Genomic DNA, 14,134 nt, shown 5'->3' with positions numbered 1-14,134 from the left:
CAGACAGATATATTTATTAATTAGTATTTTATTTTATATATCTTAAAAAGTTAGTAAATGAGAATTTGTATGTTTTATGTACTTCTCAGAGGGCTGGCTCACAAAGCATAAACAGAGTATTAATTCGGAGGGCTGGCTCACAAAGTAAGAAGTTGGGGCAATCCAAATCAAACAAAGAATCTGAGAAGATCACCAAAGAAAGGGAATGTCACAACAATGAAAAGGGTAAAAGCTGCAAATATTTAAACCATGATAAGATTCTCACCTACATCGCTAAGCACAAATCCAGAAGGGGTGATGCTAAATCTCTTCAAAATCGTCCTCTCAAACAAGTCAAATACCGGCATTGCATAAACCTGTAGGCACAATCTTTTAGTCAAAGTTTAGTTACGCATGAAAAACATAAAACATATAAAAGAACCCACGAGAATCTTCCTACAATATTTGTTGCCAATATATGAGCGCATAAGAACATCCATAACGACCAATATTCTAATTATCAGAATCCAAACATGCCCATATCTGGCCTATATGTAGAAGAACTAGTGTTTATTGAATCCGATGATCTTATTTTCAGCTACAAGAACAAATATCCCTATATTTTATAGAAGCGTGACTTGCTCTGTAATAGTTCTTGCATTAAAAAAACAAATCATCGGAAACAAACTGTCATTCTCAAGTTTACACTAGCAAATAAACTGTAAAACAAAGTATCACGGCAGAAAGAAATTCCTTTACCCAACAAAAGCTTTTCCAATTGCGTTTAACCCAGTAATTGCTCTCAAAAGCAACGTATTTTGACTAAAAATCCACATGAAAAACACAGACAACACATGAAAATCTCAAAATATGAATTGAAACATCTTGTCAAAATAAAATTGGCGACCAGATTCAGGAATTACTTGTCTATCAAGAGGATGCCTGAAGTCATCCGCATCATGATCGCGATTGACAAAGGACGAAGAATCTCGACACAAAATACTTACTCTTTCTCGACCATTAAAACTAAAAAGTACCAGAAATCCTGATTGTACGTTTGTTTGTGGCATGAGAACAGAAACTAATTCTTCAAGCGTTATTATCCAAAATCCAGATATCAAGAGAAATTGGGGTTGCTGAAATCTATATATATCCATGTATATATATATATTTATTTATTTAATATGTTACAGCAAAGGGATATATTATAGAATATTAAATATCTAATAAACAAGATGCTCTGAGCATGCACCAAGCTTGGGTTGCCCAAGTAGTTGAGTCCACCCTCGTTGAACCTGCTGTTTGGAGAATTTGGACAAAAGTCACCTAAAATGTATTTCAAAGATTAACATTACTTAGATTCCAACCTGTGAAAAGTTAATGAATAGATAACATCAGCTTTGGCATCCAACAAAAATTGACATCAACTTAACCTACAAGAATATATCAAGTATGGAGAATATCTTACTGCTATTTTGCCACTGATATCGGATTGTACCACCATCAATGCTGCTCCAAATTTGTCTAAAACAGAGGAGGAATTGAGTAAAAATGGAAAAAATGACAAAATTAAAAAAAAAACGAAAACAAGAAAGCATGCCACACTAAGCAAGTATTATTGCAGCAACGTCTTCTTTAACCGCAACATATATATACACTTAACTTTTCATTTGACGGGTAGGTTATATCAAAATGAATCCTATATGGAATCCGCGGGGACCTACTGTTTATATCACAGATATACTATAGATTTAACAGGATAATCACATTTTACCCAATTGAAAAACTCAAACTTTCAAAGTAATTATAAAGTTTTACCTTCTTGAAATTTCAAATCTTTGCACATATATACACTTCAAAGCACTTTGGCAGTCCAGGACTAGAAGTCTTTGGCAGCAGCTTGAGCAATCTTCCATTTAAGGGCTTCCTTTGTAGCCACAAGTACCTATTCTGCTTCAAGCAATGGTTCCGCCGTGTCTTCTTGAATTGATCTAACATTATCAGGATCCACCAACCAATTATATATACGAAGTACAAACCCACTCTAATCAAAGGTTCTCAGAAATATTTCAGTACAAAATAATTTGAGTACGAACAAAAGAACTAAAAGATATGAAATCAAAGATTGATAGTGTTCCTTTGGCACCGATAAAAAAAATATGGGTCATCAAATTTTCACTAAAAGACCGTCTCAATTCAACCTGTTGGAGATCAAGAAGAAGGAAAACAAAATGGAAAACCAGCAATAAACAGAGCGAGGACCATTTGAAGAAGAGCAGGATCTGAGTACTAGCACCAACACGCCTTTGCATCAAAAAAATCATGACACTAGGATTTATAATCAAACAATTAGATACTAATAAGAGACGAGGTGGGGAGTGTGGGAGAATCCATACATATGCATTACAGCCAAAGATTATCAAAACATCGAATTGACAGGAAAACTAACATAGTCAATGTTTTTTTTTTTGAAAAAAAAATCATTTTATATAATACTAAGATAGTTAATCTTCACTGTAAACCAACATTCGAAAGGTGGTAATGAATTAATAAACATGTACAGTCTAGGAAAAACGACCATGCCAATGATTAATTATCGCAGTAACAAACAAAATGAGAAAAATGAGGCAACATAGGAAGTGGAATTTGAATACAACAAAAAATATCAAATCATTTGGGAGCTAATTCCCAAGATTGTGGCAATTAAATCATTATGTGCCGACGATGAGTAGTAAATGGTAAATTAGACTCTAGAAAACTCCAATGAGAGCAACACCAATCTAGTGCATATACAAATGCTGAAAGAAGGTCAGAGCAAAAAAAACATACCTTTTGCCAATGACAAATCGAACAATGACAACCTTTTGATCCTCCATCTTTTTCAAAGATGTACCTATATACATATATGTAAACTTTGTAACAGAAACAATCTTTCCTATCAACATCACACTTAAATAATTCGACATCTACAAGAATAACAGATTTATATATCAATAATAATGGGATAATTGCAATAAAATTTGAAATAAATCAAGGGGATACTTTTTCAACTCCAAGCAGCCCACTGAACCTCACGATAACGAACTAAAATATCGAGTTAAAAGCTGAAAATAAGCAAAAAATTGTCCAACTCAAATCCAAACTTATCTGAAATCCGAACAATGCGCTACTCTGTCGGAAACTCCCCGAAAACGTGAAACCAGCTGCAAAATTAGGGCTTGGAGTAGGATAGTTCCAAGCTTCAAATCCAACCTATAAACAACCAAAATATCATAGAAATGGCGAGAAATCGGTCAGAAACTGAAGAAATTGGGATTGGAAGAAATCGTGCAAAACAACTCGCGAACACACTTCGTCAAACTCTATTTCTTGCTCAAAAGTGTCGATTGAAGGCTTGAAATGAAGCTTAGGGTGCGAGCAACAAACCCCTAAAATGATTTCAGATTTCAGGCGGAAGTGGACAGCGATTTTGTAGTAGCCCGTACCCTAATTGAGTAATTAAAGGATTAATGCTAATTAATTGAATTGGGTATCGGACGGATCGGAAGCTCCGAAGGCACGATCGGAAGCTCCGATGAGCGATCGGAGGCACCGATGTTATTACGTCAGGCATGACGTGTGGTTGGATCGGAAGCTCTGATCAGGACCGGAAGCTCCGATCACCCCTATCCGGAGTCAACAAGTGATATTTTGACACGTGGCAGATCAGGATCTTTGGAAGCTCCGATGGCAGGATCGGACGTTCCGATCGAGGTTCGGATGTTCCGATCAAGGATCGGAAGTTCCGATCGTTGTCTATAAATAGAAGGCCGAGACTTCACTTTCATTTTCCAATTCCGAGTTCTCCTTTCCATTCTAGTCCTTTTGGAGCTGTTCTAGTCTTCTTAGGCTTGGTCCGGAGGTCGGCGAGGCGTTCGATAGTCGTAGCGGAGTTGTGCCCAAATTCTGGAGGCATCGACAACAAAGGGCTAACGACGGACGAAGGTATAGCCTTTGCTTTCTATAAATATTTAGGAGTATGCAATAGCTTAGTTAAGGCTTTTAGAGCACTTTAATGATAGTAGTATCATTTGGCAGTGTAGAGCAGGCTATAGGCGTGGACCTAGAGTTGGTAGAGCTTGCACTGTTTTGAGGTACGAAAGTACTGTTCGAGATATCCTGACTGAGTATGCATGTATTATGTGACTGCATGATTTATATGCCATGATATTATACTGCATTCATTTGCATCTTGCTGTATCTCTTTCGAGATGTCTGTTAGTAGGGTTGTACCCTATCCTGTTAGTGGATGGACTTCCATCGATTTGGGTCCGGCGTGTCCACGGTTATCTCGGTATGGGAGCCACCTCCTGAAGCGACGGCACAGCGTGCTACATACCAGGGCCCGGTCTGTCTCTGTTATCTGATCCTTGACCTCGAGTCTATAGGAAGTTCACTTTGCATGCATGTATACTCATACTCTCGCACTGAGCGTTTTATGCTCACGTCTCGTACTCTGTATTTTCTGGACACCCTATTCCATGGGGCAGGTTTGCGATTGGACGAGGAGGGTGGATCCAGGAGAGGCTAGTCAGTGGTTGGCCAGCTGGAGCTTCGCTTAGGTTTTATTACTGTCGTTTTGGGTTTATACAGCTATTCGATTTGGTTGTATATTATTGGATAAATTACAGATTCCTTTACTTGGGGTTGTAAACTATTTCTGGTTTCCGCAGTTTTATTCTGATATCTGTTTAATTAAGTTAATTGCATGCCTAAGTTCTGTTTAGTAGGTAATCCGATTAAGGGTCACTACATTTATGGTATCAGAGCATGCAAAAGAATTCTTGGGATTTAGTCTCATCTTGAGGTATTTTTGTAGATGTCAAATCGTGACGACCAGAGTTCTCATGGCAGTGTTGGTGGGCGTTGGGGTGATGCCGACCGGGAGCCTCGTCGAGAACGGCGTCATCGTCACCATGACGACGAGCGTTTCACTGTGCGTCGATTCTTAGCTATGGGTCCTAAGCCCTTAGTTGGAGGTGAGTCTCCGGAGGATGCGGAGAACTGGTTAGACCGCATGGAGATGACTTTTCAGACTTTCCAATGCACCGAGGAGCAGAAGGTGGAGACCCTTGGCTATCTTCTAGATGGGCGTGCGCGCAGGTAGTGGAGGTTTACTTCTGCACCTTTTGTTGCGGCGAGAGGAGTGGCCACCTGGACCGAGTTCTGCACAGCTTTCCAAAAGCGATATTTTCCTCCTGCACTCCGTCAGTAGAAGGCAGGCGAGCTACTGAGTCTGCGACAGGGAGCCATGTCTATCGATGAGTATCAGCAGAGGTTCTTTGATCTGCTATCCTATTGCCCCGAGATTGCTGATAGCTCAGAGATGAAGTATAATCTGTTCCTTCAGGACCTTAACCCTGAGATCCATGACCGTGTGGCGGTTGGCGACGACATGTCCTACGAAGGTTTGGTGAGCCGTTGTCACCAGGCGGAGGACAGCATTCGGCGGAACAGGTCTTTTCCTCAGTCGAGGCCTGCTAGTTCTTTGGGTCCCCGTGCCCAAACTTTCAAGAAGTCTGGATCTTCTTCTTCCTCTGGTTCTGGAGGTGTTGTCCGTTATGGTAAGAAGGACAAGTGTGATCACTGTGGGAAGAACCATCCATCCGACAAGTGCCGTAGAGCTTCTGGAGCTTGTTTCCGTTGTGGAGAAACTGGTCATATCCGGAGGAATTGTCCACTGTCTGGGGGAGGAGGTTCTGGATCTGGTTCAGGATCGGGTTCTCAGGCCACCGTACAGCAGAGGTCGCAGGGACAGTCTGCTGGGAGTTCTCATTTGAGGCCACGAGCTTCTGGCCAGGTGTTTGCCCTGAGACATGATCAGGCAGTGGAGGAGAATGAGAAAGTCATCGCAGGTACATTTCTGCTTTATGGTATACCTGCTCTTGTACTTATTGACACTGGTGCATCTCATTCCTTCATTTCTGCACGTTTTGTTAAGAGGCATAAGTTACCATGCATTTCACTAGACGTAGTGATGTCTGTTTCTACTCCGACGGGCCAATCTGCTTTGGCTAAGCGTCTAGTGATGGGTTGCCCTTTAGAGTTTGAAGGGAACATTCTGTTAGCGAATCTCATGGTCCTGGCGATGGACGACTTTGATTGCATTCTGGGAATAGATATGTTGACTACCTATCGAGCTTCAGTGTACTGCTATTAGAGATTAGTACGCTTTCATCCGGAGGGGAGTGAGAGCTGGTTTTTCTATGGTGAGGGAGTGCGACCCCCGATGCCTTTGGTATCAGCTTTGAGAGCCTGTAGAGCTCTAGAGTCTGGCGGGGAAGGCTACCTTATCTATGCAGTTGATTTGTCCACTGAGAGTATTGGGATAGAGAGCATTCCTGTTGTGGATGAATTTTCAGATGTGTTTCCTGCTGAGATTCCGGGTTTTCCTCCTGCTAGGAAAGTCGAGTTTGGCATAGAGTTGATGCCGGGTACTTCGCCTATTTCTAGAGCACCGTATCGTCTGGCTCCGTCAGAGATGCGTGAGTTAAAGAATCAGCTACAGGATCTTTTAGACAAGGGGTACATTCGTCCTAGTGTGTCTCCTTGGGGAGCTCCTGTTCTCTTCGTAAAGAAGAAGGATGGGTCGATGCGGCTATGCATTGACTATCGGCAGCTGAATCGAGTCACTGTGAAGAACAAGTATCTGTTGCCTCGTATTGATGACTTGTTTGATCAGCTGCAGGGCACGTCAGTTTACTCCAAGATTGACTTGAGATCTGGGTATCATCAGTTGAGAGTCCGTGATCAGGACGTATCCAAGACTGCATTCCGTACTCGCTATGGGCATTACGAGTTCCTAGTGATGCCATTCGGTTTGACTAATGCGCCGGCTATATTCATGGATTTGATGAACCGTGTCTTCAGGGAGTACTTGGACAAGTTTGTCGTGGTCTTCATTGACGACATCTTGGTGTATTTACGTAATACGGAAGAGCATGTTTCTCACTTGCGGTTGGTACTACAGACTCTTCGAAATGAGCAGTTATACGCCAAGCTGAGCAAGTGTGAGTTCTGGATGGATAGAGTGGTCTTTCTTGGCCATATCATATCCAGGGAGGGGATTTCTGTTGATCCAAGCAAGATTGAAGCGGTACTTAATTGGTCGCGTCCGACGACAGTTGCTGAGATCCGTAGTTTTCTGGGTCTAGCAGGGTATTATCGTCGCTTCATTCTGAACTTCTCTCAGTTAGCTCGACCGTTGACGCAGCTTACCCGCAAGGGTGTGGATTTCGAGTGGTCCTCCGAGTGCGAGGAGAATTTCCGTGAGCTTCGACGGCGGTTGACTTCTGCGCCGGTGTTGGCATTACCGTCAGGATCTGGAGGGTATGTAGTTTACACGGATGCTTCTCTTCAGGGGTTAGGTTGTGTCCTGACTCAGAATGGGCATGTGATCGCATACGCTTCTAGACAGCTGAAGCTTCACGAGGACAACTACCCAGTCCATGATTTGGAGTTAGCAGCCATTGTGTTTGCTTTGAAGATCTGGCGTCATTATCTGTATGGCGAGAAATTTGAGATCTTCACCGACCATAAGAGTCTCAAGTATTTGTTCACTCAAGAGGAGTTGAACATGAGGCAGAGACGTTGGATGGATTTGCTTAAGGACTATGATTGCGAGATTAAGTACCATCCGGGAGCTGCTAATCTCACCGCTGATGCTTTGAGTCGCAAGGTGCGATTATCCGCACTTCAGACTTGTTCGATGTCTAGTGCGATCAGTGACTGTTGTACTTCAGGTTATACCTTCAAGCATAAGAAAGGTATGCAGAGTATCCAGATGTTTGCGATATTATCTGAGCCAGCCTTGTATTTGCGGATCCGAGATGCTCAGATGTCTGATTCGAAGACCCAGCGTTTAGCTCGTCTAGCTAACGAGGGTAGCTCGTCTGGATTTCATTATCAGTCAGATGGTTTTCTGTGTTTGTCTGGTAGGCTTGTGATTCCGCAGGATGAAGAGTTGCGAGAGGAGATTTTGTCTCAGGCGCATCGCACTAAGTTGAGTATTCATCCTGGGAGCAACAAGATGTACAAGGATCTACGTACTCGTTTCTGGTGGAAGGGAATGAAACGCAGTGTTTATCAGTTTGTTTCGAGATGTTTGGTGTGTCAACAGGTCAAGGCAGAGCACCTAAGACCTGGAGGATTGCTTCACAGTCTGCCTATTCCTGAATGGAAATGGGAGTTTATCACAATGGACTTTGTGACCCATTTGCCGGTATCCCTGAGGAACTGTGATGCTATCTGGGTTGTGGTGGACCGACTCACCAAGTCAGCGCATTTCATTGCCTATAGCCGAGAGTACTCTGTGGATCGCATGGCACGGATGTACATTCAGGAGATCGTTCGACTTCATGGAGTGCCTGTGAGCATTGTCAGCGATCGGGACCCCAGGTTTACTTCTAGATTCTGGGGGAGTGTTCAGCGTGCGATGAGTACTACTCTCAGTTTGAGTACAGCCTATCATCCGGAGACTGATGGTCAGTCAGAGCGCACTATCCATACGTTAGAGGGTATGCTTAGAGCGTGCGTCATGGATTTTGGTTCAGCCTGGCAGGATCATTTGCCGTTGATCGAGTTCGCTTACAACAACAGCTATCACACTAGTATTGGGATGGCACCTTTTGAAGCGTTGTATGGGCGACGTTGTCGTACTCCACTCTTCTGGGAAGAAGTGGGGGAGAGACAGGCTGAGGGACCGGAGTTTATCCAGCAGGCGATAGACATTGTTGATCAAATCAAGAAACGGATTAAGACTGCACAGGATCGTCAGGCCAGCTATGCTAATATCAAGCGTAGGCCTTTGCAGTTCGAGGTCGGGGAGAAAGTGTTTTTGAGAGTGTCACCTTTTCGCAAGATTCTCAGATTTGGCCTTAAGGGCAAGTTGTCTCCCAGATTTATTGGTCCGTTTGAGATCTTGGAGAGCATTGGCGATTTGGCTTATCGACTAGCTTTGCCACCGCATCTGTCCAGTATTCACGGCGTGTTCCACGTATCTCTGTTGCGACGGTATGTGGCAGATGAATCTCATATTCTGCAGCGGTCTGAGGTTCAGGTAGACAAGAATTTGACTTATGTTGAGAAACCTCTTCGTATCCTGGATTATAAGGATAAGGTTTTACGGAACAAAGTCATTCCTTTGGTTTTAGTTCAGTGGCAGCGCCGAGGCACTGAGGAAGCTACTTGGGAGCTTGAGGACAGGATGCGTAAAGACCATCCTGAGTTGTTTTGATTCCATTCTTTAAGATGTATTCAGTTGCAAACTCTGTAAACGTTTGATTTGAATAAAGAATGTTTCTGATTTCTGTATTTGCATTCGGTACTTAAGATCTGATTTCGAGGACGAAATATCTTAAGTGGGGGAGAATGTAGTAGCCCGTACCCTAATTGAGTAATTAAAGGATTAATGCTAATTAATTGAATTGGGTATCGGACGGATCGGAAGCTCCGAAGGCACGATCGGAAGCTCCGAACAGGATCGGAAGCTCCGATGAGCGATCGAAGGCACCGATGTTATTACGTCAGGCATGATGTGTGGTTGGATCGGAAGCTCCGATCACCCCTATCCGGAGTCAACAAGTGATATTTTGACACGTGGCAGATCAGGATCTTCGGAAGCTCCGATGGCAGGATCGGACGTTCCGATCGAGGTTCGGACGTTCCGATCAAGGATCGGAAGTTCCGATCGTTGTCTATAAATAGAAGGCCGAGGCTTCACTTTCATTTGCCAATTCCGAGTTCTCCTTTCCATTCTAGTCCTTTTGGAGCTGTTCTAGTCTTCTTAGGCTTGGTCCGGAGGTCGGCGAGGCGTTCGATAGTCGTAGCGGAGTTGTGCCCAAGTTCTGGAGGCATCGACAACAAAGGGCTAACGACGGACGAAGGTATAGCTTTTGCTTCCTATAAATATTTAGGAGTATGCAATAGCTTAGTTAAGGCTTTTAGAGCACTTTAATGATAGTAGTATCATTTGGCAGTGTAGAGCAGACTATAGGCGTGGACCTAGAGTTGGTAGAGCTTGCACTGTTTTGAGGTACGAAAGTACTGTTCGAGATATCCTGACTGAGTATGCATGTATTATGTGACTGCATGATTTATATGTCATGATATTATGCTGCATTCATTTGCATCTTGATGTATCTCTTTCGAGATGTCTGTTAGTAGGGTTGTACCCTATCCTGTTAGTGGATGGACTTCCATCGATTTGGGTCCGGCGTGTCCACGGTTATCTCGGTATGGGAGCCACCTCCTGAAGCGACGGCACAGCGTGCTACATACCAGGGCCCGGTCTGTCTCTGTTATCTGATCCTTGACCTCGAGTCTATAGGAAGTTCACTTTGCATGCATGTATACTCATACTCTCGCACTGAGCGTTTTATGCTCACGTCTCGTACTCTGTATTTTCTGGACACCCTATTCCATGGGGCAGGTTTGCGATTGGACGAGGAGGGTGGATCCAGGAGAGGCTAGTCAGTGGTTGGCCAGCTGGAGCTTCGCTTAGGTTTTATTACTGTCATTTTGGGTTTATACAGCTATTCGATTTGGTTGTATATTATTGGATAAATTACAGATTCCTTTACTTGGGGTTGTAAACTATTTCTGGTTTTCGCAGTTTTATTCTGATATCTGTTTAATTAAGTTAATTGCATGCCTAAGTTCTGTTTAGTAGGTGATCCGGTTAAGGGTCACTACAGATTTGGTGCAAGGAAGGTAAAGAAGATAACGGAAGGGAAGGGAACGGGAAAGGATTTGGGTTTGGGTTTTTTTCCTTTTTTTTGGGTAACGTGAGTGTATATATGTATAGATATACTAATAATTTTTTTGGATAACGTGAGTGTATATATGTATAGATATACTAATAATAATAATAATAATAATAATAATAATAATATAGATATACTAATAATAATAATAATAATAATAATAAAGAGTGTAATGTATATGTATTTTAAAAAATAATTTTTTTTTAAAAAAAATAATAATAATAATAAAAGAGTGTAATGTATATGTATTTTAAAAAATCATTTTTTTTAAAAAAAATAATAATAATAATAAATAAGTGTAATGTATATGTATTTTAAAAAATCATTTTTCTAAAAAAATAATAATAATAATAAAAAATAAGTGTAATGTATATGTATTTTAAAAAATCATTTTTTTTTAAAAAAAATAATAAAAGACAACGGTTTTTAAAAACCGTTGTTATAGGTTCAAAAAACCCGCTCATAGACAACGGTTTTTAAAACCCGTTGTCTTTGACTATAAAAGAAGTCCAAAAAATCCGCTCATAGACAACGGTTTTCAAAAACCGTTGTCTTTGACCTATGAAAGACAACGTTTTTTAAAAAACCGTTGTCTATGAGCGGGTTTTTTGAACTTATGACAACGGTTTTCAAAAAAACCGTTGTTAAATGGAAAAAGACAACGGTTTTTCAAAAAACCGTTGTCTATCAAGTGATGTTGAATCCTTATATTCTTGTAGTGTGAAAAAAAAAAGGAATAGGTTTTAAGTATAATCTGATTCCCAATATAAGATGGAATCAAATTGATTCCTACTTGAATTCAAACAAATTTGTGAAAAAAATCACCATAATCACTTATTTTTAGAGGTTGCAAACACTACCTTAGTCGTTCCCCAGATTGCGGAGAGTTAGTGGACCAGGTCTACATGTCTTCATTTCAATGAAAATACACCACATGACAGCTTGAAACTGTCAAGCGCCCAAAATTGATTTCCCCGCTCCGAATCAAATACTTCGAGGTGTTGTTAATGAAGTTTTGGTCGAGTATTGTTTGAGTCAATGATAGATCATTAGGTATGTCGTTCTTAAACTTGTTATTAATCTTTCAACAGCATGCACGCAGCAACACAGTATATAGTGAACCGAGAGTTTGACTCTCTATCTTTAAGACAAATTTGCCCGCCAAGGTGCTTATGGGTTTGATCAAATCGTCTTCCAAGATAGAACGCTAATCAGCAACTTCGGTAGTAGCACTACAAAAACCGAAGAATCTTTTGAACACTCAAAGTGTTTAAGAAACAGACTCGAATATGAGTATGCAAGAAGAAGAGAAATGAATCAGAAATGAGCGAGTTAAATTGAATGCAGATGGGGTCTATTTATAGACGTTAGAAGGCTGACTCGTACGGTCGCACCACTTCGATGCATGAATGGCCGAAAAGTTGCAATGGTTTGGTCTGAAGAGCTGCACTCGTTCAGCCGAAAGGACGCACTATTTCGGACCAAAAGTCGTGTCCGTTCACAAGAAAAGTTGCACTGATTCGGGATGGATGGTTGCACTGATTCGGAAGCAAAATTAAAATATTTAATTGATTTTTTTTTTCAAAAAAGTTATATTATGTCAAAGCCCAGCTCACGCCCGTGCCGAGCCGGTCGGAAGGCGGCGCGTGTGTGGCTAATGGTTCGAACCTAGCCTAGACTAGGTCCGTTCCCTTAACAAACATGGGTACCCCTTGGGTTGAATTAATCCATCAGAATATAGCATTTTTGCACATATTTTGTATGTATCCATTTATTTGGCCGATCGAGCCAGATCAATTCCAGGGAAAAATATATATTCTAAAAGATTAACATGTAATTTCATGCGGGGTCGAAAGAGAAGAGTATGTTCATTGAATCCGCCAAAAAAAAAAAGTTGAAATTTAACGTACAATACATCATAACTATGATGGAGTTTTCTTGTGTGTTCGTTGGGCTAAAGAACTAAGGTAGTGTTTCTTATGTGTTTGTTGAGCTAAATAACTGAGGTAGTGTTTTGTAGAGTTTTTAGTAAACAATTTCCAGCTTTTTCTTAGAATTAAAATAATGTTTTTGTTTAGAAAAAGTTTAGAATTAATTCATAAAAAAACTATACAAAACACTACCTAATTAAAGAATATCATCCATGACTTTTCAATAAATCTAGATCCTTTTTGTTGCCACAAATTTCAACCGACGCTTTAATTTCACCAAAAAAAACTATTCAATTTGATGTATTGGATTTTAAATTCAATTATAATAAACATTTTCGTTCGTCAGGCGAAAAATCAAGATTTTATTTTGCCGTAATAGCTGTGAATAAAAAAAAAAGCATTCTGCTAATTTTTTTAACTGGATAAATTCAATTTTGTTTCACTTAACCTGTCGACGGTTGAATCAAGAATCGGGAGGGTGATCAAACATTAGAGCACGAGCTAGAAAATAAAAGGTCTTGAATTCATTTCCACTAGGAAAAAAGAAATATTTAATTTGAGAGACAACTTTGAAAAATCAAAGTTATGTTGTTGTGCTTTTATTTTATTTTATTTTATTTTATTTTATTTTATTTAGATAAAACGTCGTTCAATAAATTATGCATTCAACACTAAATAAAAGAAATATTATAGAAATGAAATGATAAAAATAAAACCCACTGGGAGAAAATTAGTTAAGGAACTATTGACGGATTCTCCGTGTGTGGATATTATTCGTTGTTGGTCTCATTGACTCAAACATGCGCTCAATAATTTTGACGGGTTATTCGTGTATTATGATATTTGGGTGTTGAACCAAAAAAGTTCAAATAATTGTTAGTTTTTAATGTGAAAAATCAACTGCTCCCGTATACGTTCGATAGTTTGAAACATAGAAAAAAAAAATCATTATAACTATTTGAGCATTCTTACACTTTTGAAATCATTTTTAAAACTTGCTTATTAATCGATATGATCGGAATAAAATAGATCCATTTGAAAGTGAAATTTATTGATTCCCTCAAATTTATAAATAAATTATAATTGACCGATGGTGGAGTTGGGGACTAGAGCAGTATATATACGTGCGGATGTTTTGTCCTCTTCATCTCATCTTATCTTAAAACATAATATCATAAATAGTTTAATTTGAATCTCTAGTTTATATTTATAGATATACTTTGTGACACGTGATTTTACGTGTTCGACAATTTAATTATTTAAAAAAAAATATAAAAATTATAATAGATAAAATATGTGAGTTTTTAAAAAGTAAAGAGAATTAGTAAAAAAAGTATTTGGATAATTTAATAAAAAGAAATAATGAAATTTGAAAAAAAAATAATAAGATAATGATATTATAAAAAAATGAATACACAAAAA

At 39.9% G+C, this 14,134-nt stretch overlaps 1 long non-coding RNA gene across 1 annotated transcript; it reads right to left on the bottom strand.

The window, feature by feature from the left end:
- Positions 1-1,273: 1,273 nt before the first annotated feature.
- Positions 1,274-1,906, bottom strand: LOC140880164 (uncharacterized). The gene is made up of 3 exons (XR_012149602.1): positions 1,798-1,906; positions 1,448-1,503; positions 1,274-1,346 (listed from the first exon to the last, which is right to left on the bottom strand). It is a non-coding gene; the product is annotated as an uncharacterized lncRNA (long non-coding RNA).
- Between the last annotated feature and the right edge of the window lie 12,228 nt (positions 1,907-14,134).

This window comes from Henckelia pumila, chromosome 2 (assembly GCF_033568475.1).
Source record: "Henckelia pumila isolate YLH828 chromosome 2, ASM3356847v2, whole genome shotgun sequence".
Taxonomy (NCBI): Eukaryota; Viridiplantae; Streptophyta; class Magnoliopsida; order Lamiales; family Gesneriaceae; genus Henckelia; species Henckelia pumila.
This window is presented reverse-complemented; position numbering and strand designations above follow the sequence as displayed.